Raw genomic sequence first — 24,831 nt, forward strand, 5'->3', positions numbered from 1 at the left:
TCAAATGAGTCTGAAAATCTAAACGGTAAGCAACGGGTCCAAAACGCCCCAAGATTTTTAAAAGGATCAAAATATCACGAATTTAGCTTTCTACGTTTCCCGAAATGGATTACACCTTTCTAAGGTGCGACTTTTAACGTTACGCGATTACCCACTTGGAATGTGAAATGTTTACGTCTAACATCGGTGTAGCTCTTTTGGCGACTACGGGCCGTCTTGAGCCTTTCTTGAATTTGAACGATCTTAACGGTTACTTCATGAATGAGTTCGAGTCCGGTGGTTTGCATGTCACCTACTTCGGTTCAACAATTTAGAAAACGTCAATTGCGGCTATACGAGTCTTCAAAAAGTGTGGCGTTAATATACGAAAGAAATTTTTATAGTAATAGAATTGGACTAAAGGCAAGTACTTTTCCTCAAGTAAATTTGAAGTCGATAACACGAACTCGTATTACGGTTTCCAAGGCTTGAATCGTATGTTTGCTCGGTCCGTCGGGTTGTGGTAGATGTGTTGTACTCATATTTAAACGTGGTCCTGAGGCTTTTTGTAAGGCACCCCAAAATCTTGAAGTGAAACGAGGATTTCGATCTGAAACGAAGTATATCTCCTCAAGATATATTTTGAACAAGTTTTTGTTTCTCAAGAATTTCGCGCCGCAAAAGATTTATCGGTCTCCGAAAACGTTTGTTAGGACTATTCACCCTCGTGGTGAATAATAGTATAATGTGAAGAGTCTCTCCCTCCATTGAGAATTTAGATAGAAAATTTCCTGAATCGGAAGTATGAGTGTGATGCGAGAGAAATTTCCGCCTCGATGTGAGCATAACAAGCATAGTGTAGTTCGTCGATAAAATTGTGCGAAAACAAAATAGTATACACGTGTAACATACGTTTTGAAGTTGAAAGAATTTGTCATTCATTCGGAAGCATAAATATGGTTCGACAATAATCGACGATGTATCCCGGGTACGGTTGTTATCAATATTCTCGGAGTTTTCGAATGTTCAACAAGAAAAATGAAGTCATGTACATGGCACATGGTGGTGATTATGTTGATCGAGTCCAACCACCATCACGTGTCATTAGAACTTTGGTATGACTTACCATAATATAACCACGTTGATCGAGTGTCGTTATATTACGCTAACTCATACCTCTATCCCCACATCACTCCATAGATTCAGGTTCGTGTAATAGTGAAGTTTTAAAATGAACAAAGCATAGCGACATCACTAACGTGACTCGTATTTAATCGAAAGAATTAGTGCAACTCTGAAGGTGCATTTCCCGAGGGAAGTGTATAAATGATTGTTCACGTCAATACGGTTCAAGTCAGACAATAATGTCTTTAGGTACGAAAAGAGTAACGAATCATGATAACGAATAGTACGCAACTGTAGTGGTAAGTATTAATGACGATACTCACCTAGAGTAGTGACGGTAGTAACAAGAAGTGGTAAATAGTAAGGAACACCGGTGTGACACCGATAGTAAGTTGAAACGGTGGCGAATAACAATCTGGGAGACAGAGTTCCCGGACAAGTGTGACTAATGAAGTCGTTGTCATCCTTACGCGTATGAATCTTGAATTTACGTGTGTTACCAAAAAGTTGCAGAATACGAGTTCGTATGATGAAAACTTTGTACCATTAAAAATTTTGCCTAAGAATGATTCAAGTATAATGCACAAGTAGTCAAGTAAGTGCTATCTATAGCAAATGTATGTCAGAATACAATGGCTAATTATCCGGTTATAGTCTAGATTCACTAATGCGTCCTAACAACTCTGTCAGACACACTAATGCACATCCTAGTTCCCTACAACTAACGCTCTGATACCATATGTAATGACCCGACAAAATCGTCATTGACAGCGCCGTTAACTTAGGTCCCGTTGCGTGGTCATAGTACCTATATGAGACGCGTTTGACCAAAATTATGTCGTATTCATTTGAAACGTACAAGACTTACAAAGTTTAGTTTACCAAATGGATCGACAACAAGTTTAAGTTTACAAAAGTTATGAAGTGTAAATGAAACAACTTGCGACATAATTAGTTTAAAATCACGGATTGCTATAAATAGCGTAAGTATGTATGCTTTAAGTTTGAATCCAAAGGTTCTATCACTAGCGTATGCATGTATGCTTGACTCCAAGCAAGTAATCAAAGTGTGCGGAAGCATGTATCAAGTAGCCAAGTATGAACCTGAGAAACATATAGAAAACTGTCAACGAAAAATGTTGGTGAAATCATAGATGTAGTAATAAATGTTATTTTTGAACAACAAGATTTAGTATTTCCATAAAATCGATAATCGAAAAGTTACATTCCAAAAGTTGGTTCGCGAGCACCCAATTATCAATGCTTAACATTCCTTCCATAGAACCCCATCACAATAGTGTTAGAACATACACTATTTCTCGAAAATATATTTCATTCGTAAACGGTAGCGAACCGTTTGAATGAGGGTTTGTCAAACCCATATGGATCCATACAACATAAGTTCTCGCTTACACCCGGCAAGTGTAACTAATGATAATCGAATTGAGGATTTTGTTCTAAAATTGCTGAAGAATGTTTGTTTCATCGGACTTGTGTTCAAAACATAAAAGTAAGTAGTACAAGATGTAACAAAGTATATGTTTCTCAGCCCACGATTTAAAGTATAAAGTTGTTGAAAAGGTGGGACTATGATCTCACCTCGAGTGCTCGAGTATAAAAGTACTTCACAAAGTAAACGTGTGCATGAAAGTTGCTTAGCCTTGACCTAAACAAGTAAGTTGTATCAATTAACCGGTTACGACACAAGGTCGGGTGAAATGTATTCAATTAGTCCTATAGCTCATTATGACTCGAATAGTATAGCATGTGAATCACGTTGTCAAGTTTCATGCAAGAATCAAGTATAAAAGCACGTTAGAACGATTGCATAAATGTTTGGTTAAGTTTGACTAAAAGTCAAACTCGGTCAAAGTCAATGTCAACGGGGTCGGGTCGGGTATCTGACAATTTTTCTAAGTTATATAATCATATATAAGCATGTTAGAACAAGTTACATGTGAATCGGAGGTCCATAGCATAGCAAACATTTTTAGTAAAACGACCAAATAAAACAGAATTTGACAGGGAAATTGGAGGGCGTCCAGAAGGTCTGGACGGCGTCCAAGAGTCTGGACGGCGTCCAGATTGGTACACAGACCCTGTTCTGCTGAAAATACACAAGTGCACGAACCAAACATCAAACATTCACAATTTATAATCCGCAAACAATTAAAACATGTATCTTATATCATCGGAAAGGTATTTTGACAAGGAATGCAACTAAACACATATCATCAATCGAGTTCATCATTTACCACAACAAAAACCTCGTCAAATGATCGTTAAACGTGCAAATCAATGTTTCAAGTTCATGAAATGCATTTCTTGACTCGGGAATCCAATTTACACATACGATATGCCGTTTTGAAGGTAATGAAACATACATTACAACTAAATACTTACTAATAACATTTCATGGCATTCAAAGTATCAAAAGTTCATTTTAAAAGCTATGAAACCCTAACCAAAACTCACAAAATCAATAATCATGTTAGTGATGTTTTCCAAATCAACCTACACATCAAATTGAAGCTAATGATGCTAGTAACACTTTTAATACATGACCTTTAGCATTTAACAACATTTAATCATCCAAAATCAAAGGTTAAGCACACCCATTTCAAGTGTTCATGTTAGTTACTTAAAACAACAAATCGAGCAAACAAAACATATATTCATGTTACACACGAGCCATAGACACTAACTAACACCATTTCAAGTCAAAAACACGAATTTGAGAAAATCTAGAGTTTTAGAAATGTTACCCAAACGAGATGAAGTTGGTATCAAATTGTAGAGGATGAAGAGAGGATTCCAAATATGTAATTTGTTTTGTTGCTAGCTCCCTAAACTGAATTTAGATGATGAATTCTTGTTTATTTTCTTGAGAGAAAAAGGAAGTAAGAAAGAAAGAAAAAGGTGGATGAATGAATGGATGAGGAAGGTGTTGACCATTTGACCTAGTCACACCTTTGGTCTCTTGGTAATATTGGTCCCTCAAGTTTGTAGTCGGGTGCGGGAATTAACCGAACGAATATTTTAAAAATGCTAGAATATACGGGAGATGTTATAATCGAATAACAAAAATATCACAAACGTTAGTTAACGAAAGATACGAATTTAGATAACGAAAGATATTATCTAAAAAAAAGACGGTGTTAAAAATAAATTTAACGGAAAAACGCGGGATGTTACACTTAAGTTGCTAATCTAAAGCTTTCTTATCATTTTTATTGTTGTTTCAGTTCATACTCTGTTTTTGAGCTGAAAATCTTATTTCCAAATCTGATTTGAAATGGCTGAGATTCCTAGAAACATGACTCTTGAAGAAGCTCATAATCTTCGAAGAGATAGAGCTATTGAAGCTCTACAACATCAGATGGAAAGAATGTTTAATTTGTTAGAAGATATTGTACCAAGAAGAAATAGAACCAGATCTAAAAATGGAGATACAACCATTGTGTTTTTTAGTGCTGAATCTGAAGATGGTAGCCATGGATCTACTAATGGATCTCATGCTTCTTCACAGCGAAGTAGAAAGTGTAGAAAATGAGCTGATGATTTAAAAGATATCAAGATGGATCCACCTGATTTTGAAGGGTCCTCTAATCCAGAAGATTCTATGAATGGGTTCAGACCATGGATCGAATTATGGAGGTTAAAGGCTATGATGATAAAAAGGCCTTTAAAGTTGCTGTAATCAGATTAAAGAAGTATGCTTCCATGTGGTATGATAATCTGAAAAAGGAAAGGCAATATGAAGGAAAGAAGATGAAATGCCCCGTTCTTATTGATTAAAAACGTTCCATATTAATTGATTTCGTTGCGAGGTTTTTACCTCTATATGAGACGTTTTTCAAAGACTGCATTCATTTTTAAAACAAACCATAACCTTTATTTCATAAATAAAGGTTTAAAAAGCTTTACGTAGATTATCAAATAATGATAATCTAAAATATCCTGTTTACACACGACCATTACATAATGGTTTACAATACAAATATGTTACATCGAAATTAGTTTTCTTGAATGTAGTTTTTACACAATATCATACAAACATGGACACCAAATCTTGTCCTTATTTTAGTATGCAACAGCGGAAGCTCTTAGTATTCACCAGAGAATAAACATGCTTTAAACGTCAACAAAAATGTTGGTGAGTTATAGGTTTAACCTATATATATCAAATCGTAACAATAGACCACAAGATTTAATATTTCAATACACATCCCATACATAGAGATAAAAATTATTCATATGGTGAACACCTGGTAACCGACATTAACAAGATGCATATATAAGAATATCCCCATCATTCCGGGATACCCTTCGGATATGATATAAATTTTGAAGTACTAAAGCATCCGGTACTTTGGATGGGGTTTGTTATGCCCAATAGATCTATCTTTAGGATTCGCGTCAATTAGGGTGTCTGTTCCCTAATTCTTAGATTACCAGACTTAATAAAAAGGGGCATATTCGATTTCGATAATTCAACCATAGAATGTAGTTTCACGTACTTGTGTCTTTTTGTAAATCGTTTATAAAACCTGCATGTATTCTCATCCCAAAAATATTAGATTTTAAAAGTGGGACTATAACTCACTTTCACAGATTTTTACTTCGTCGGGAAGTAAGACTTGACCGCTGGTTGATTCACGAACCTATAACAATATATACATATATATCAAAGTATGTTCAAAATATATTTACAACACTTTTAATATATTTTGATGTTTTAAGTTTATTAAGTTAGCTGTCCTCGTTAGTAACCTACAACTAGTTGTCCACAGTTAGATGTACAGAAATAAATCAATAAATATTATCTTGAATCAATCCACGACCCAGTGTATATGTATCTCAGTATTGATCACAACTCAAACTATATATATCTTGGAATCAACCTCAACCCTGTATAGCTAACTCCAACATTCACATATAGAGTGTCTATAGTTGTTCCGAAATATATATAGATGTGTCGACATGATAGGTCGAAACATTGTATACGTGTCTATGGTATCTCAAGATTACATAATATACAATACAAGTTGATTAAGTTATGGTTGGAATAGATTTGTTGCCAATTTTTACGTAGCTAAAATGAGAAAAGTTATCCAATCTTGTTTTACCCATAACTTCTTCATTTTAAATCCGTTTTGAGTGAATCAAATTGCTATGGTTTCATATTGAACTCTATTTTATGAATCTAAACAAAAAAGTATAGGTTTATAGTCAGAAAAATAAGTTACAAGTCGTTTTTGTAAAGGTAGTCATTTCAGTCGAAAGAACGACGTCTAGATGACCATTTTAGAAAACATACTTCCACTTTGAGTTTAACCATAATTTTTGGATATAGTTTCATGTTCATAATAAAAATTATTTTCCCAGAATAACAACTTTTAAATAAAAGTTTATCATAGTTTTTAATTAACTAACCCAAAACAGCCCGCGGTGTTACTACGACGGCGTAAATCCGATTTTACGGTGTTTTTCGTGTTTCCAGGTTTTAAATCATTAAGTTAGCATATCATATAGATATAGAACATGTGTTTAGTTGATTTTAAAAGTCAAGTTAGAAGGATTAACTTTTATTTGAGAACAAGTTTAGAATTAACTAAACTATGTTCTAGTAATTACAAGTTTAAACCTTCGAATAAGATAGCTTTATATGTATGAATCGAATGATGTTATGAACATCATTACTACCTCAAGTTACTTGGATAAACCTACTGAAAATGAGAAAAATAGATCTAGCTTCAAAGGATCCTTGGATGGCTTGAAAGTTCTTGAAGCAGAATCATGACACGAAAACAATTTCAAGTAAGATTTCCACTCGAAATAAGATTGTTATAGTTATAGAAATTGAATTAAAGTTTGAATATGATTATTACCTTGTATTAGAAAGATAACCTACTGTAAGTAACAAAGGTTTCTTGATCTTGGATGATTACTTGGAATGGATTTAGAAAACTTGGAAGTAAACTTGCAATCTTGGAAGTATTCTTGATTTTATGAAACTAGAACTTTTGGAATTTATGAAGAACACTTAGAACTTGAAGATAGAACTTGAGAGAGATCAATTAGATGAAGAAAATTGAAGAATGAAAGTGTTTGTAGGTGTTTTTGATCGTTGGTGTATGGATTAGATATAAAGGATATGTAATTTTGTTTTCATGTAAATAAGTCATGAATGATTACTCATATTTTTGTAATTTTATGAGATATTTCATGCTAGTTGCCAAATGATGGTACCCGCATGTGTTAGGTGACTCACATGGGCTGCTAAGAGCTGATCATTGGAGTGTATATACCAATAGTACATACATCTAAAAACTGTGTATTGTACGAGTACGAATACGGGTGCATACGAGTAGAATTGTTGATGAAACTGAACGAGGATGTAATTGTAAGTATTTTTGTTAACTAGAAGTATTTTGATAAGTGTCTTGAAGTCTTTCAAAAGTGTATGAGTACATATGAAAACACTACATGTATATACATTTTAACTGAGTCGTTAAGTCATCGTTAGTCGTTACATGTAAGTGTTGTTTTGAAACCTTTAGGTGAACGATCTTGTTAAGTGTTGTTAACCCAATGTTTATAATATCAAATGAGATTTTAAATTATTATATTATCATGATATTATGATGTATAAATATCTCTTAATATGATATATATATACATTAAATGTCGTTACAACGATAATCGTTACATATATGTCTCGTTTCAAAATCATTAAGTTAGTAGTCTTGTTTTTACATATGTAGTTCATTGTTAATATTCTTAATGATATGTTTACTTATCATAATATCATGTTAACTATATATATATATATATATCCATATATATGTCATCATATAGTTTTTCAAGTTTTAACGTTCGTGAATCACCGGTCAACTTGGGTGGTCAATTGTCTATATGAAACCTATTTCAATTAATCAAGTCTTAACAAGTTTGATTGCTTAACATGTTGGAAACACTTAATCATGTAAATAACAATTTCATTAAATATATATATAAACATGGAAAAGTTCCGGTCACTACAGTACCTACCCGTTAAATAAATTTCGTCCTGAAATTTTAAGCAGTTGGAGGTGTTGACGTATCTTCTGGATATAAATGCGGGTATTTCTTCTTCATCTGATCTTCATGCTCCCAGGTGAACTCGGGTCCTCTAAGAGCATTCCATCAAACCTTAACAATCGGTATCTTGTTTTGTTTAAGTCTCTTAACCTCACGATCCATTATTTCGACGAGTTCTTCAATGAATTGAAGTTTTTCATTGATTTGGATTTCGTCCAACGGAATAGTGAGATCTTCTTTAGCAAAACATTTCTTCAAATTTGAGACATGGAAAGTGTTATGTACAGCCGCGAGTTGTTGAGGTAGCTCCAGTTGGTAAGCTACTGGTCCGACACGATCTATAATCTTGAATGGTCCAATGTACCTTGGATTTAGTTTCCCCCGTTTACCAAATCGAACAACGCCTTTCCAAGGTGAAACCTAAAGCTTGACCATTTCTCCAATTTCAAACTCTATATCTTTTCTTTTACTGTCCGCGTAGCTCTTTTGTCGACTCTGGACGGTTTTCAATCTTTGTTGAATTTGGATGATTTTCTCGGTAGTTTCTTGTATTATCTCCGGACCCGTAATCTGTCTATCCCCCACTTCACTCCAACAAATTGGAGACCTACACTTTCTACCATAAAGTGCTTCAAACGGTGCCATCTCAATGCTTGAATGGTAGCTGTTGTTGTAGGAAAATTCTGCTAACGGTAGATGTCGATCCCAACTGTTTCCGAAATCAATAACACAAGCTCGTAGCATGTCTTCAAGCATTTGTATCATCCTTTCACTCTGCCCACCAGTTTGTGAATGATAGGTAGTACTCATGTCTAGACGAGTTCCCAATGCTTGTTGTAATGTCTGCCAGAATCTTGAAATAAATCTGCCATCCCTATCAGAGATAATAGAGATTGGTATTCCATGTCTGGAGACGACTTCCTTCAAATACAGTCGTGCTAACTTCTCCATCTTGTCATCTTCTCTTATTGGCAGGAAGTGTGCTGACTTGGTGAGACGATCAACTATTACCCAAATAGTATCATAACCACTTGCAGTCCTTGGCAATTTAGTAATGAAATCCATGGTAATGTTTTCCCATTTCCATTCCTGAATTTCAGGTTGTTGTAGTAGACCTGATGGTTTCTGATGTTCAGCTTTGACCTTAGAACACGTCAAACATTCTCCTACATATTTAGCAATATCGGCTTTCATACCTGGCCACCAAAAATGTTTCTTAAGATCCTTGTACATCTTTCCCGTTCTAGGATGTATTGAGTATCTGGTTTTATGAGCTTCTCTAAGTACCATTTCTCTCATCTTTCCAAATTTTGGTACCCAAATTCTTTCAGCCCTATACCGGGTTCCGTCTTCCCGAATATTAAGATGCTTCTCCGATCCTTTGGGTATTTCATCCTTTAAATTTCCCTCTTTTAAAACTCCTTGTTGCGCCTCCTTTATTTGAGTAGTAAGGTTAGTGTGAATCATTATATTCATAGATTTTACTCGAATGGGTTCTCTGTCCTTTCTGCTCAAGGCTTCGGCTACCACATTTGCCTTCCCCGGGTGGTAACGAATCTCAAAGTCGTAATCATTCAACAATTCAATCCACCTACGCTGCCTCATATTCAGTTGTTTCTGATTAAATATGTGTTGAAGACTTTTGTGGTCGGTATATATAATACTTTTGACCCCATATAAGTAGTGTCTCCAAGTCTTTAATGCAAAAACAACCGCGCCTAATTCCAAATCATGCGTCGTATAATTTTGCTCGTGAATCTTCAATTGTCTAGACGCATAAGCAATCACCTTCTTCCGTTGCATTAATACACAACCGAGACCTTGCTTTGATGCGTCACAATATATCACAAAATCATCATTCCCTTCAGGCAATGACAATATAGGTGCCGTAGTTAGCTTTTTCTTCAATAATTGAAACGCCTTCTCTTGTTCATCCTTCCATTCAAATTTCTTCCCTTTATGCGTTAATGCAGTCAAGGGTTTTGCTATTTTGGAGAAATCTTGGATGAATCTTCTGTAGTAACCAGCCAATCCTAAAAATTGAAGTATATGCTTCGGAGTTTTTGGGGTTTCCCACTTTTCAATGGTTTCGATCTTTGCCGGGTCCACCTGGATACCTTCTTTGTTCACTATGTGACCGAGGAGTTGAACTTCTTCTAACCAAAATGCACACTTTGAAAACTTAGCGTACAGTTTTTCTTTCCTCAATACTTCTAGCACTTTTCTCAAATGTTCTTCATGCTCTTGATCATTCTTTGAGTAAATAAGTATGTCATCGATGAAAACAATGACAAACTTGTCAAGATATGGCCCACACACTCGATTCATAAGGTCCATGAACACAGCTGGTGCATTAGTCAATCCAAACGGCATAACCATAAAGTCGTAATGACCATAACGCGTCCTAAAAGTAGTTTTTGGAATATCATCCTCCTTTCCTCGCATTTGATGATATCCAGAACATAAATCGATCTTCAAATAAACCGACGAGCCTTGTAGTTGATCAAATAAGTCGTCAATTCTCGGTAGTGGATAACGGTTTTTGATGGTAAGTTTGTTCAACTCTCTGTAGTCAATACACAACCTAAATGTACCATCCTTCTTCTTGACAAACAAAACAGGAGCTCCCCATGGTGATGTGCTTGGTCGAATGAAACCAGGTTCTAATAGTTCTTGCAGTTGGCTTTGTAGTTCTTTCATCTCACTTGGTGCGAGTCTATAAGGAGCACGAGGTATTGATGCAGCTCCTGGTACAAGATCTATTTAAAATTCAACAGATCGATGTGGAGGTATTCCCGGTAATTCTTTCGGAAATACATCGGGAAATTCTTTTGCGACGGGAACATCATTGATGCTCTTTTCTTCAGTTTGTACTTTCTCGACGTGTGCTAGAACAGCATAGCAACCTTTTTCTTATTAGTTTTTGTGCCTTCAAATTACTAATAAGATGTAGCTTCATGTTGCCCTTTTCTCCGTACACCATTAAGGGTTCTCCTTCTTCTCGTACAATGCGAATTGCATTTTTATAACATACGATCTCTGCTTTCACCTTCTTCAGCCAGTCCATGCCAACTATTACATCAAAACTCCCTAACTCTACTGGTATCAAATCAATCTTAAATATTTCGCTACCCAGTTTAATTTCTCGATTCCGGCATATATTATCTGCTGAAATTAATTTACCGTTTGCTAATTCGAGTAAAAATTTACTATCTAACGGCGTCAATGGATAACTTAATTTAGCACAAAAATCTCTACTCATATAGCTTCTATCCGCACCCGAATCAAATAAAACGTAAGAAGATTTATTGTCAATAAGAAACGTACCCGTAACAAGCTCCGGGTCTTCCTGTGCCTCTGCCACATTAATATTGAAAACTCTTCCGCGGCCTTGTCCATTCGTGTTCTCCTGGTTCGGGCAATTTCTAATAATGTGGTTTTTCCACATTTATAACAAACTACATTGGCATAACTTGCTCCGACACTACTTGCTCCGCCATTACTCGTTCCGACACCATTTGTTCCTTTGCTCTGTTAACCCCTGGTCCGTAGACCTCACACTTCACCGCGCTATGACCATTTCTTTTACACTTATTGCAAAACTTGGTGCAGAACCCCGAGTGATACTTTTCACACATTTGGCATAGCTGCTTCTGATTGTTGTTGTTGTTGTTGCGGTTGTTATTGTTGTTGGGATGATTGTTGTAGTTGCTGTTGTTGTTGTTGTTGTTGTTGTTGTTCTTGTTGTTGTTGTTGTTGTTGTTGGGCCGTTTGTTGTAGTTGCGATTGATGTTGCGATTGTTGGGATAATTGCTGCGATTATTATTGTAATTGCTGTTGTTGTTGTATTGGTGATTCTTATCACCGTTTTCCTCTCACTTTCTTTTGACTTGCTTCACATTGGCCTCTTCAGCCGTCTGTTCTTTAATTCTTTCCTCAATCTGGTTCACTAGTTTGTGAGCCATTCTACATGCCTGTTGTATGGAGGCGGGCTCGTGTGAACTTATATCTTCTTGGATTCTTTCCGGTAATCCTTTCACAAATGCGTCGATCTTCTCTTCCTGATCTTCGAACGCTCCCGGACACAATAGGCACAATTCTGTGAATCGTCTTTCGTATGTGGTAATATCAAATCCTTGGGTTCGTAACCTCTAAGTTCTGTCTTGAGCTTATTGACCTCGGTTCTGGGACGGTACTTCTCGTTCATCAAGTTCTTAAATGCTGACCACGGTAGTGCGTACGCATCATCTTGTCCCACTTGCTCCAGATAGGTATTCCACCATGTTAACGCAGAACCTGTGAAGGTATGCGTAGCGTACTTCACTTTGTCCTCTTCAGTACACTTACTTATGGCAAACACCAATTCGACCTTCTCGGTCCACCGTTTCAATCCGATCGGTCCTTCGGTTCCATCAAATTCCAAAGGTTTGCAGGCAGTGAATTCTTTGTAGGTGCATCCTACACGATTTCCTGTACTGCTAGATCCAAGGTTATTGTTGGTATGTAGCGCAGCCTGTACTGCGGCTATGTTTGAAGCTAGAAAAGTACGGAATTCCTCTTCATTCATATTCACGGTGTGTCGAGTAGTCGGTGCCATTTCCTTCAAAATAGTCAAATGGAACAAGTTAATCATACAGAATATTAAGAGTAGTTAATAGTATTTCGTAGCATAATATGAACTCATTTATAAAAGCTTTTTCTTCATATTAGCGTTTTATAAGTTTAAATTCGGGTAGTACCTACCTGTTAAGTTCATACTTAGTAGCTAATATACAATTCAACTACTACAATTCTATATGAAAAACTGATTATAATAATATTTCGCGTTCAAACTTTTATACAATATTTTACAAACTTACAATACCGCTTATTTTTCATAAAGCATGAAATATAGCACACAATAACTTTGATACAAGATAGTTGTGAAGATAATTTTAGCTAGTACACAAGTCGTTCAGCAAAGGCAATAAAGACACGTAATTCATACTTCCAGAAACAAGTCATGCATTCTGGTTTTACTAGGACTACTTCCCATCCTTGGTCTTGTGGAACATAACCGTTATGGCCATTGATAAGACAGCGTGTTGTAACGTCATCAAAGGGACGAGGGTTACGTAATGACCAACAGTCTCGTAATAACCTAAAAACCTCATTTCTTACCCCAATTACCGACTCCGTCACTTGTGGGAACATTTTGTTTAATAGTTGTAGCCCTATGTTCTTTTTCTCACCTTGGTGAGAAGCGAACTTTACTAACCCGTAAATATAGCATGCTTCTTTATGTTGCATGTTAGCCGCTTTTTCTAAATCATGAAGTCCTATATTCGGATACATTGAGTCAAAATAATTTCTTAACCCTTTGCGTAAAATAGCATTTGGGTTCCCCGCAATATATGCGTCAAAGTAAACACATCGTAACTTATGGGTTTCCCAATGTGATATCCCCCATCTTTCAAACAAAAGTCTCTTATAAACCAAGACATTCTTGGAACGTTCTTCGAATGTCTTACAAACTGATTTCGCCGTAAATAGTTGTGCCGAAGAATTCTGACCGACTCTAGACAAGATTTCATCAATCATGTCTCCGGGTAGGTCTCTTAAAATATTGGGTTGTCTATCCATTTTGTGTTTTTATACTGTAAAATAGACAAGAGTTAGATTCATAAAAAAAATACTTATTAATACAAGCATTTTTTACATATATCATAAAGCATAAGCACACTATATTACATATATTTCACCACACGAATACAACTATCTTATTCCGACTCGCTCGTTTCTTCTTCTTCTTCGGTTTTGGTTCGTTTTGCCAAGTTTCTAGGGATATATGATGTTCCCCTAATACGAGCTGTCGTTTTTCACAACGGTTTAGAAAAACCTGGTGGTTTAGAGGTTCCCGGGTCATTGTTACAACTTAAGGGCTTCGGGGGTTGACGATACATATAAAGTTCATCGGGGTTGGAATTAGATTTCTCTATTTTTATGCCCTTTCCCTTATTATTTTCTTTTGCCTTTTTAAATTCAGTTGGGGTAATTTCTATAACATCATCGGAATTCTCGTCGGAATCCGATTCATCGGAGAATTGGTAATCCTCCCAATATTTTGCTTCCTTGGCGGAAACACCATTGACCATAATTAACCTTGGTCGGTTGGTTGAGGATTTTCTTTTACTTAACCGTTTTATTATTTCCCCCACCGTTTCTATTTCCTCCTCCGGTTCCTCTTCTTTCGGTTCTGATTCTTCTTCCGGTTCTTCTTCAGGAACTTGTGAATCAGTCCAATATATATTCAACTGTTCGTTATTATTAGGTGAGTCAATGGGATTTGTGCTAGAGGTAGACATCTATCACACAATATCAAACATGTTAAGAGATTAATATATCACATAATATATACATGTTAATAATATATAGTTTCCAACAAAAATGTTAAGCAATCATTTTTAAAGAAAACACGGTCGAAGTCCAGACTCACTAATGCATCCTAACAAACTCGATAAGACACACTAATGCAAATTTTCTGGTTCTCTAAGACCAACCCTCGGATACCAACTGAAATGTCCCGTTCTTATTAATTAAAAACGTTCCATATTAATTGATTTCGTTGCGAGGTTTTGACCTCTATATGAGACGTTTTTCAAAGACTGCATTCATTTTTAAAACAAACCATAACCTTTATTTCATAAATAAAGGTTTAAAAAGCTTTACGTAGATTATCAAATAATGATAATCTAAAATATCCTGTTTACACACGACCATTACATAATGGTTTACAATACAAATATGTTACATCGAAATCAGTTTTCCTGAATGCAGTTTTTACACAATATCATACAAACATGGACTCCAAATCTTGTCCTTATTTTAGTATACAACAGCGGAAGCTCTTAGTATTCACCTGAGAATAAACATGCTTTAAACATCAACAAAAATGTTGGTGAGTTATAGGTTTAACCTATATATATCAAATCGTAACAATAGACCACAGGATTTAATATTTCAATACACATCCCATACATAGAGATAAAAATCATTCATATGGTGAACACCTGGTAACCGACATTAACAAGATGCATATATAAGAATATCCCCATCATTCCGGGACACCCTTCGGATATGATATAAATTTTGAAGTACTAAAGCATCCGGTACTTTGGATGGGGTTTGTTAGGCCCAATAGATCTATCTTTAGGATTCGCGTTAATTAGGGTGTCTGTTCCCTAATTCTTAGATTACCAGACTTAATAAAAATGGGCATATTCAATTTCGATAATTCAACCATAGAATGTAGTTTCACGTACTTGTGTCTAATTTTGTAAATCATTTATAAAACCTGCATGTATTCTCATCCCAAAAATATTAGATTTTAAAAGTGGGACTATATCTCACTTTCACAGATTTTTACTTCGTCGAGAAGTAAGACTTGGCCACTGGTTGATTCACGAACCTATAACAATATATACATATATATATATATATCAAAGTATGTTCAAAATATATTTACAACACTTTTAATATATTTTGATGTTTTAAGTTTATTAAGTCAGCTGTCCTCGTTAGTAACCTACAACTAGTTGTCCACAGTTAGATGTACAGAAATAAATCGATAAATATTATCTTGAATCAATCCACGACCCAGTGTATACGTATCTCAGTATTGATCACAACTCAAACTATATATATCTTGGAATCAACCTCAACCCTGTATAGCTAACTCCAACATTCACATATAGAGTGTCTATGGTTGTTCTGAAATATATATAGATGTGTCGACATGATAGGTTGAAACATTGTATACGTGTCTATGGTATCTCAAGATTACATAATATACAATACAATTTGATTAAGTTATGGTTGGAATAGATTTGTTACCAATTTTTACGTAGCTAAAATGAGAAAAATTATCTAATCTTGTTTTACCCATAACTTCTTCATTTTAAATCCGTTTTGAGTGAATAAAATTGCTATGGTTTCATATTGAACTCTATTTTATGAATCTAAACAGAAAAATTATAGGTTTATAGTCGGAAAAATAAGTTACAACTCGTTTTTGTAAAGGTAGTCATTTCAGTCGAAAGAACTACGTCTAGATGACCATTTTAGAAAACATACTTCCACTTTGAGTTTATCCATGATTTTTGGATCTAGTTTCATGTTCATAATAAAAATTATTTTCCCAGTATAACAACTTTTAAATCAAAGTTTATCATAGTTTTTAATTAACTAACCCAAAACAGCCCGCGGTGTTACTACGACAGCGTAAATCCGATTTTACGGTGTTTTTCGTGTTTCCAGGTTTTAAATCATTAAGTTAGCATATCATATAGATATAGAACATGTGTTTAGTTGATTTTAAAAGTCAAGTTAGAAGGATTAACTTTTATTTGCGAACAAGTTTAGAATTAACTAAACTATGTTCTAGTGATTACAAGTTTAAACCTTCGAATAAGACAGCTTTATATGTATGAATCGAATGATGTTATTAACATCATTACTACCTCAAGTTCCTTGGATAAACCTACTGGAAATGAGAAAAATAGATCTAGATTCAAAGGATCCTTGGATGGCTTGAAAGTTCTTGAAGCAGAATCATGACACGAAAACAATTTCAAGTAAGATTTCCACTCGAAATAAGATTGTTATAGTTATAGAAATTGAATTAAAGTTTGAATATGATTATTACCTTGTATTAGAAAGATAACCTACTGTAAGTAACAAAGGTTTCTTGATCTTGAATGATTACTTGGAATGGATTTAGAAAACTTGGAAGTAAACTTGCAATCTTGGAAGTATTCTTGATTTTATGAAACTAGAACTTTTGGAATTTATGAAGAACACTTAGAACTTGAAGATAGAACTTGAGAGAGATCAATTAGATGAAGAAAATTGAAGAATGAAAGTGTTTGTAATTGTTTTTGGTCGTTGGTGTATGGATTAGATATAAAGATATGTAATTTTGTTTTCATGTAAATAAGTCATGAATGATTACTCATATTTTTGTAATTTTATGAGATATTTCAAGCTAGTTTCCAAATGATGGTTCCCACATGTGTTAGGTGACTTACATGGCCTGCTAAGAGCTGATCATTGGAGTGTATATACCAATAGTACATACATCTAAAAGCTGTGTATTGTACGAATATGAATACGGGTGCATACGAGTAGAATTGTTGATGAAACTGAACGAGGATGTAATTGTAAGCATTTTTGTTAAGTAGAAGTATTTTGATAAGTGTCTTGAAGTCTTTCAAAAGTGTATGAATACATATTAAAACACTACATGTATATACATTTTAACTGAGTCGTTAAGTCATCGTTAGTCGTTACATGTAAGTGTTGTTTTGAAACCTTTAGGTTAACGATCTTGTTAAGTGTTGTTAACCCAATGTTTTTAATATCAAATGAGATTTTAAATTATTATATTATCATGATATTATGATGTATAAATATCTCTTAATATGATATATATACATTAAATGTCGTTACAACGATAATCGTTACATATATGTCTCGTTTTAAAATCATTAAGTTAGTAGTCTTGTTTTTACATATGTAGTTCATTGTTAATATACTTAATGATATGTTTACTTATCATAATATCATGTTAACTATATATATATCCATATATATGTCATCATATAGTTTTTACAAGTTTTAACGTTCGTGAATCACCGGTCAACTTGGGTGGTCAATTGTCTATATGAAACCTATTTCAATTAATCAAGTCTTAACAAGTTTGATTGCTTAACATGTTGGAAACACTTAATCATGTAAATAACAATTTCATTTAATATATATATAAACATGGAAAAGTTCGGGTCACTACAGAAGACAATCAAAATCTGGTACAAATTAAAAGAGTGTATGGGAAAATGATTTGTTCCTTAAGCTTACAAACAAGATCTATATATACAGATAAACACACTCAAGTAAGGCAGCATGAATGTTGTTGATTACATCCGAGAGTTTGAGCATCTCAAAATTCGTACCAATGTCAAGAAAGTTGAAGAACACACTATAGCAAGATTTGTTGGAGGCTTAAATGCTTCTATTGCTAATCAAGTTGAAATGCAGTCTATATGGACTTTTGATAGTGCTTGCAAGCTGGATAATCAAGTAGAGAAACAAGCAAAAAAGAAAAGTCATTTTAAGTCTTATTACAAGCCAGCAATGCTGCCTATGAAGGGTCAATCCTCAATGCTTCCTAAGCATAACGAGGCAGCATCAAAAGCCATTAAAGGAAAAGAGCAGGTTGTAGCTGGTCCTAAAGATGATAAAAGGAAATGCTTCAAGTGTCATGGATTTAGGCATTTTCAAGCTCAATGTCCTAACCAGCGTTCTCTTACATTAAAGGATATTGAAGATTTGGAAGGGGGTTTTGAAACTGAACCAGCATATGATGAATCTGATAATGAAGAGTGTGTTGCTGCTGATATTGGAGAGTTTTTAATGGTTCGAAGAGTAACGCGCTCAGCTGAGACTATTGAAGATAAGAGTCAGCGTGAAAACATCTTTCATTCAAGATGCATAGTTAAGGGCAAAGTATGCAGCCTGATTGTTGATAGAGGCTGCCGTGTAAACGCAGCATCAGCTCCCATGGTGGAAAAGCTTGAGCTGGTTACAAAGAAGCATCCTCATCCTTACAAACTTCAATGGCTTAACCAAGGTAGTGAGGTAAAGGTTACTCGCCAAGTTACTGTTCCATTTTCTATTGGTACTGTTTATCAAGATGAGATCACTTGTGATGTTATTGCTATGGATGCTTGTCATTTGCTGCTTGGTAGACCTTGGTTATTCGATAAGTATGTCTATCATAATGGACACCAAAATACTTACTCGCTGTATGTGAAGGGTAAAAAGATCACCTCCACTTCTTTAAAACCCAGTGAAATACCTAGGGCTGATCCTACTGTTAAGAATGATAAAACCTTGTTTATGACTCAAGCTAAAGTTGATACCGAGTTAAAGGGTGGTACGGGTGCTTACTTTTTGCTGTTGGTTGAAAGCGATGAGTTGAACCAGCATGATGAAGTACCAGTTCGGGTAAAACCATTATTATCCGAATTTGCTGATGTGTTCCCAAATGAATTACCTGCTGGTTTACCACCAATCAGGGGTATCGAACATCAAATTGATCTTGTACCTGGGTCTGTTCTTCCTAACAAAGCAGGTTATCGATGTTCTCCTCATGAAATAAAAGAATTAGAAAAGAAAGTTAATGAGCTGGTTGCAAAGGGTTATGTTAGAACCAGCATGAGTCCTTGTTCAGTACCAGCTTTGCTGGTTCCAAAGAAAGATGGTTCTATGAGAATGTGTGTAGACAGCAGAGCTATTAACAACATCACCATCAAGTATAGGTATCTCATACCTAGATTACATGAGCTGCATGGTTCTTGTGTATTCTCCAAAGTTGATCTTAGAAGTGGATATCATCAGATTCGTATGAAAGAAGGAGATGAATGGAAGACAGCTTTCAAGATCAAAGGTGGGTTATATGAGTGGCTGGTTATGCCTTTTGGATTATCTAATGCACCCATCACATTCATGAGACTTATGAATGAAGTGCTCAGGCCACTTATTGGTCAGTTTGTGGTTGTTTACTTTGTTGACATTCTAGTGTACTCAAAAATTAAAGAAGAACACTTGGATCATTTGAGGTAAGTATTTGAGCTGTTGAGGCAGTATCAATTATATACAAAGCTGGAGAAGTGTGATTTCTTTGTCAACAAAGTAGTGTTTCTTGGATATGTGGTTTCTGAAGAAGGCATTTCAATGGATCCATCTAAGGTAGAAGCAATCAGATCATGGCCTAGTCCTTCTTCCATCACTGAAGTCAGAAGCTTTCATGGCTTAGCTTCATTTTATAGAAGATTTATCAAAGACTTCTCCACAATTATTTCTCCAATTACTGATTGTTTGAAGAAAGGGGTATTTGAATGGTCCAGTTCTGCCCAATCAGCATTTGAATCATTAAAGAAAAAGCTAAGTTCAATACCTATACTTGCTTTGCCTAATTTTGATATGTTGTTTGAACTTGAATGTGATGCTAGTGGTGTTGGCATTGGAGCTATGCTAGTGCAAGAAAAAAGACCAGTAGCTTATTTCAGTGAAAAGCTAAGTGGGTCCATGCTAAATTATAGCAATTATGATAAAGAGTTTTATGCCGTCATTCGAGCTGTTGATCACTAGTCTCATTATTTGAAGTCAAGGTAGTTTCTTCTCTTTTCTGATCATGAAGCATTGAAATACATTAATGGTCAGCACAAACTAAATCCAAGGCATGCAAAATGGGTTGAGTTCCTGCAAATGTACTCCTTTGTGTCTAAACACAAGGCTGGTACTTCTAATGTTGTTGTTGATGCTCTATCAAGGAGATATTCATTTTTGTCAATTCCGGAAGCTAGAGTTCTTGGATTATCATTTGTTAAGGAGTTATGTGAAGCTGATCCAGACTTTGCTCCAATTTTGAATTGTTCACGTACTGAGTTCAAAAGAGATTTTGTTGAACATGATGGGTTTCTATTCAAGGGCAGCAGATTGTGCATCCCAAAAGATTTAATAAGGGAGTTGTTGATTAGAGAAGAACATGGAGGTGGCTTAGCTGGTCATTTTGGGATTAACAACACATTGAAGATCCTAAATGAACACTTTTACTGGACATGTATGGATAAAGATATCAAAGCTGTGATTAATCGTTGTGCTACCTGCTTTCAAGCTAACTCAACTTTTCATAAGGTTTTGTATACTCCTCTTCCTATTCCCAACCATCCATGGGAAGATTTGAGCATGGACTTCATTGTTGCATTGCCAAGAACTCAGCAAGGCAAATATTCAATTATGGTTGTTGTTGACAGATTTTCAAAGATGGCTCATTTCATAGCCTGCAACAAAACCAATGATGCTACTATTTATTCTGCTTTATTCTTCAAAGAGATTGTTCGTCTTCATGGAGTTCCCAAAACCATTGTGTCTGATCGAGATACAAAGTTCTTAAGCTATTTTTGGAAAACATTATGGAAGTTGCTTGGTACTAAACTTTTATTCAGCACTTCTCACCATCCCCAAATTGATGGTCAAACTGAAGTTACTTATCGAACTGTGAGAATGCTACTAAGAACACTTGTGAAGAAAAGTTTGAAAGAGTGGGATTTGAAGCTTGCACATGCTGAATTTACTTTTAACAGAGCACCTAATTACTCCACAGGAATATCACCATTTGAAATCTATTATGGTGAAAATCCACTCACACCCATAGATCTGCTTCCTTTTGCAATTGAGTCTAAGGCAAGTGTTGAGGCAGAAGCAAAGGAAAAAGAGATGAAGAAGTTGTATGAGCAGGTGAAGGCAAAAATTGAGAAGACCAACCAGCAATACAAGCCTAAAGCTAATCAGCACAGAAAGCAACCCACTTTTACACCTGATGATCTTGTTTGGATTCATCTAAGGAAGGAAAGATTTCCAGCAAAAAAAAAGAACAAGCTGATGCAAAGAGCTGAGGGTCCATTCAAAGTGTTGGAAAAATTTGGTGATAATGCTTTCAAAGTTGAGCTGCCTGGTGATACTGCCGTGTCTAGCACTTTTAATGTGGGTGATTTGATGCCATACTTGGAAGATGACAACCTCTAGAACTTGAGGTCAAGTTATTTTTTAGAGAGGGAGGATGATGCGGGTGAGCTGGACAATGTAACCAGCAACACAACCATCACGAGCTCGAATGATATTACACCCGAATCTGGTCAAGCAATTGTCGTGTTGACATCTCTTTCGTATCACCTAAGTGTTTTTGGAGCTGGTTCAACAAGCTCAGGGGTTACCCTACTTCAGTCCTTAAACTGAAGTAGTTATGTTTTCATGAATAAAGTTTTTGATAGTTGAAGGCAAGCCAGCAACGAAGAAGAACCAGCTAGCCGGACCAGAAAATGTACTTTAGTTTAACCAACAAATGTTCTTAGTTCAACCAGCAAAGTTTTACTCAGCCGATAAAGCTAGTTCAACAAGCAAGACGAACTTCAGTATAACCAGCAAGATGAACTCTAATACAACCAGCACAGGATGCTGTTTTAATTATAAAATGGCAGCTTACTGATATGATTCAAAGTTTATCTTATGCTTTTCAATAACCAGGCCAAGTCATGTGCTTAACACGTGTGTGTGGCTGTTCTAGAATGTTGAGTTGTTCAAGGAAGATTCTCATCTATCATTTGCTGCTTTTTATCATGGGAGGAGCACTACCAAATGACAGGCTTTTGTAGATTGTGTCCTTTATTCTTATTGGCTTATTTGTTATTGTTTGTCATTTTTGTCTTCATTTCCTTTTTATGTTTTTGTCTTATCTAGAAAATAGTTGTTATCCTTCTCCTATAAATTGAAATCTCTTGTAAATGTAAAAATCAGTTGATGAATGAATGAAAGTTTGATAGAGCTTATCTATTTACAAAAATCTGTGTGTCTTTACAAATCTTTGATTTCGATGGCTAAGAGTGGTTTCTTTATCCGTGTTTGTGGTGTTACTTTATCAAACATTTTTGGTGAAATCCAAATCTTCATATATGATATTATAGTTGTGGTAGAATCTTTATCAGTTGTAGTTGAAGATTTGGAGTGTTTCTAGATCTCTAATTGTGGTGGTATCTTTATCAATTAGGGTTTTAAATTCTCTATCCTTTGTGTTCTTATTTTAGAGTTTTATACTCTGTTTTGGGGCTGTTACTATTACAAATTGGGGGTTTCGTGTTCAGATCTGTTGGGTGAAGAAAGCTTGTTCTAAATTACGTTTTTAAAGTCATAATTACGCATCATATATATATATATATATATATATATATATATATATATATATATATATATATATATATATATATATATATATATATATATATATATATATATATATATATATATATATATATATATGCAGGTTCAAACGAGAACCACAAAAAAAGTGAAAAATGCGATAACTCTTTAATTACATGGTTTATATGCATTTATATTCAATAAATTGCATATAATTGTTACCTAATATGTTTATATCATTGGCAAAAAAAAAGAAAAATGTTCACACACAAATTATATGTTCAATAGTGTGTTAGGACCCCGAAGTTGTATAGTGTTAATGTGAATTAAGCTTAAATGAAGGTTCCTTAGAAGAGGGCTATATAAGGAACCTATGTAGTCCTAATTAGATAGCCATTGCATTGTAACTGAGTTATAGAAGCTGTGGAATTTAATTTGTACCGATTCTCTCTCATACCTAGTCTTCTTCCTATATACCGAATCTCAGTATATCTTATCTTTTCTCTCAATCTCAACATGATCTGACCTATCATTTGGTATCAGAGCTTCCAAGAAGTGATTCTACATCACTATATCGATCCAGAGATTGTAGATTACTGAATCTGGATACTCTCGGTAGAATGAATCAGATTCGGTACTATCGAATTTGATAATCCGACGTTCAGATTCTTGTGATAAGTTCAGCGAAGGTGTATTAGGTCTATTAGAAAGAGTTTCGATCATCATTACAGCTTTTTAACTTCAATTATGGAGATTCAAGTTGATTTTTAGAGTTTGTGGCTAAAACTCTCGGTATTGCTTAATTCAAGCTTGATTATGGTATTTTGTGAAGATTTAAAGATTCAGTTGTGTTCGTGAGGTGTTAAATCACATTTCTGTCGGTTCAATTTCTCCAATTCTTCAAGTTTTGAAGATTTGATCAACACTCGGTATCGTAACTGTCATACCGAATCTGCTTCAATACTGGAAATTCATCTTAAATGTTGCAGATTGTGGTGTGTTTGTGATTCTATAACATTCGGTTTATTCATACGCAGCTAATTGGGGTGGTTTGAGAAAGGATTCTTTTATATTTCTAAGTTTTAGACTTAGACTCGGTATTGTCAACTGCTACAGTTGACATTCGGTATCCTGAATCTTCGGTATCATTGATATTCTGTTTGTTACTAACTTGTTTTTTTGTGCAGCAAGGTTACCGAATCTAATTCAAGGGAATTGGATTGAGTTTACACATAATATTTTACAGAATTTGACTACCGAGTCATTTCCTGAATCAGAATCTCGGTTTCACTTAATTCTTTGGTTTTAAGTATTCTGAGGCTTCAAGTTGTGTGGTTACCGAATCCATACCGGATTTGGGTGTGTTACTTGTGATTCTTATCAGTTTCTGATACAGAATCTGGTATACCGAATTGTTACCGAATCTGCTACAGTACCGAACCACTTACCGAATCTGCTACTGTACCGAATCTTTACCGAATCTGACATTCTTGTTAGATTTTATACTGAACCCTGATCATAGATTGTGTTTAATACCGAATCTATACCGAATGTACCTCAATTTAAGATGTCTACTCAAGATACTCTTATCATTGGATCAGATTCCCGACCTTCAGTGTTGTTTGATGTCAAGTACACTCAGTGGCTTTATCGTATTACTCAGTACATAGACTATAAGGGTGAGAAAGCTAAACATATTTGGGCTTCTCTGAGAGATGGTCCAGTTGTTGATTTTCATCTGGATACTGGTATGCCAATTCCAGTCTATGAACTTTCTGGTGATAAATGTGAAAGAGCTCAGGGTGACATAGAGGCTAAGAATATTGTCATGCAAGCTATCCCATATGAGCT

Source organism: Rutidosis leptorrhynchoides, chromosome 10 (genome assembly GCF_046630445.1).
Source record: "Rutidosis leptorrhynchoides isolate AG116_Rl617_1_P2 chromosome 10, CSIRO_AGI_Rlap_v1, whole genome shotgun sequence".
NCBI classification, from domain to species: domain Eukaryota; kingdom Viridiplantae; phylum Streptophyta; class Magnoliopsida; order Asterales; family Asteraceae; genus Rutidosis; species Rutidosis leptorrhynchoides.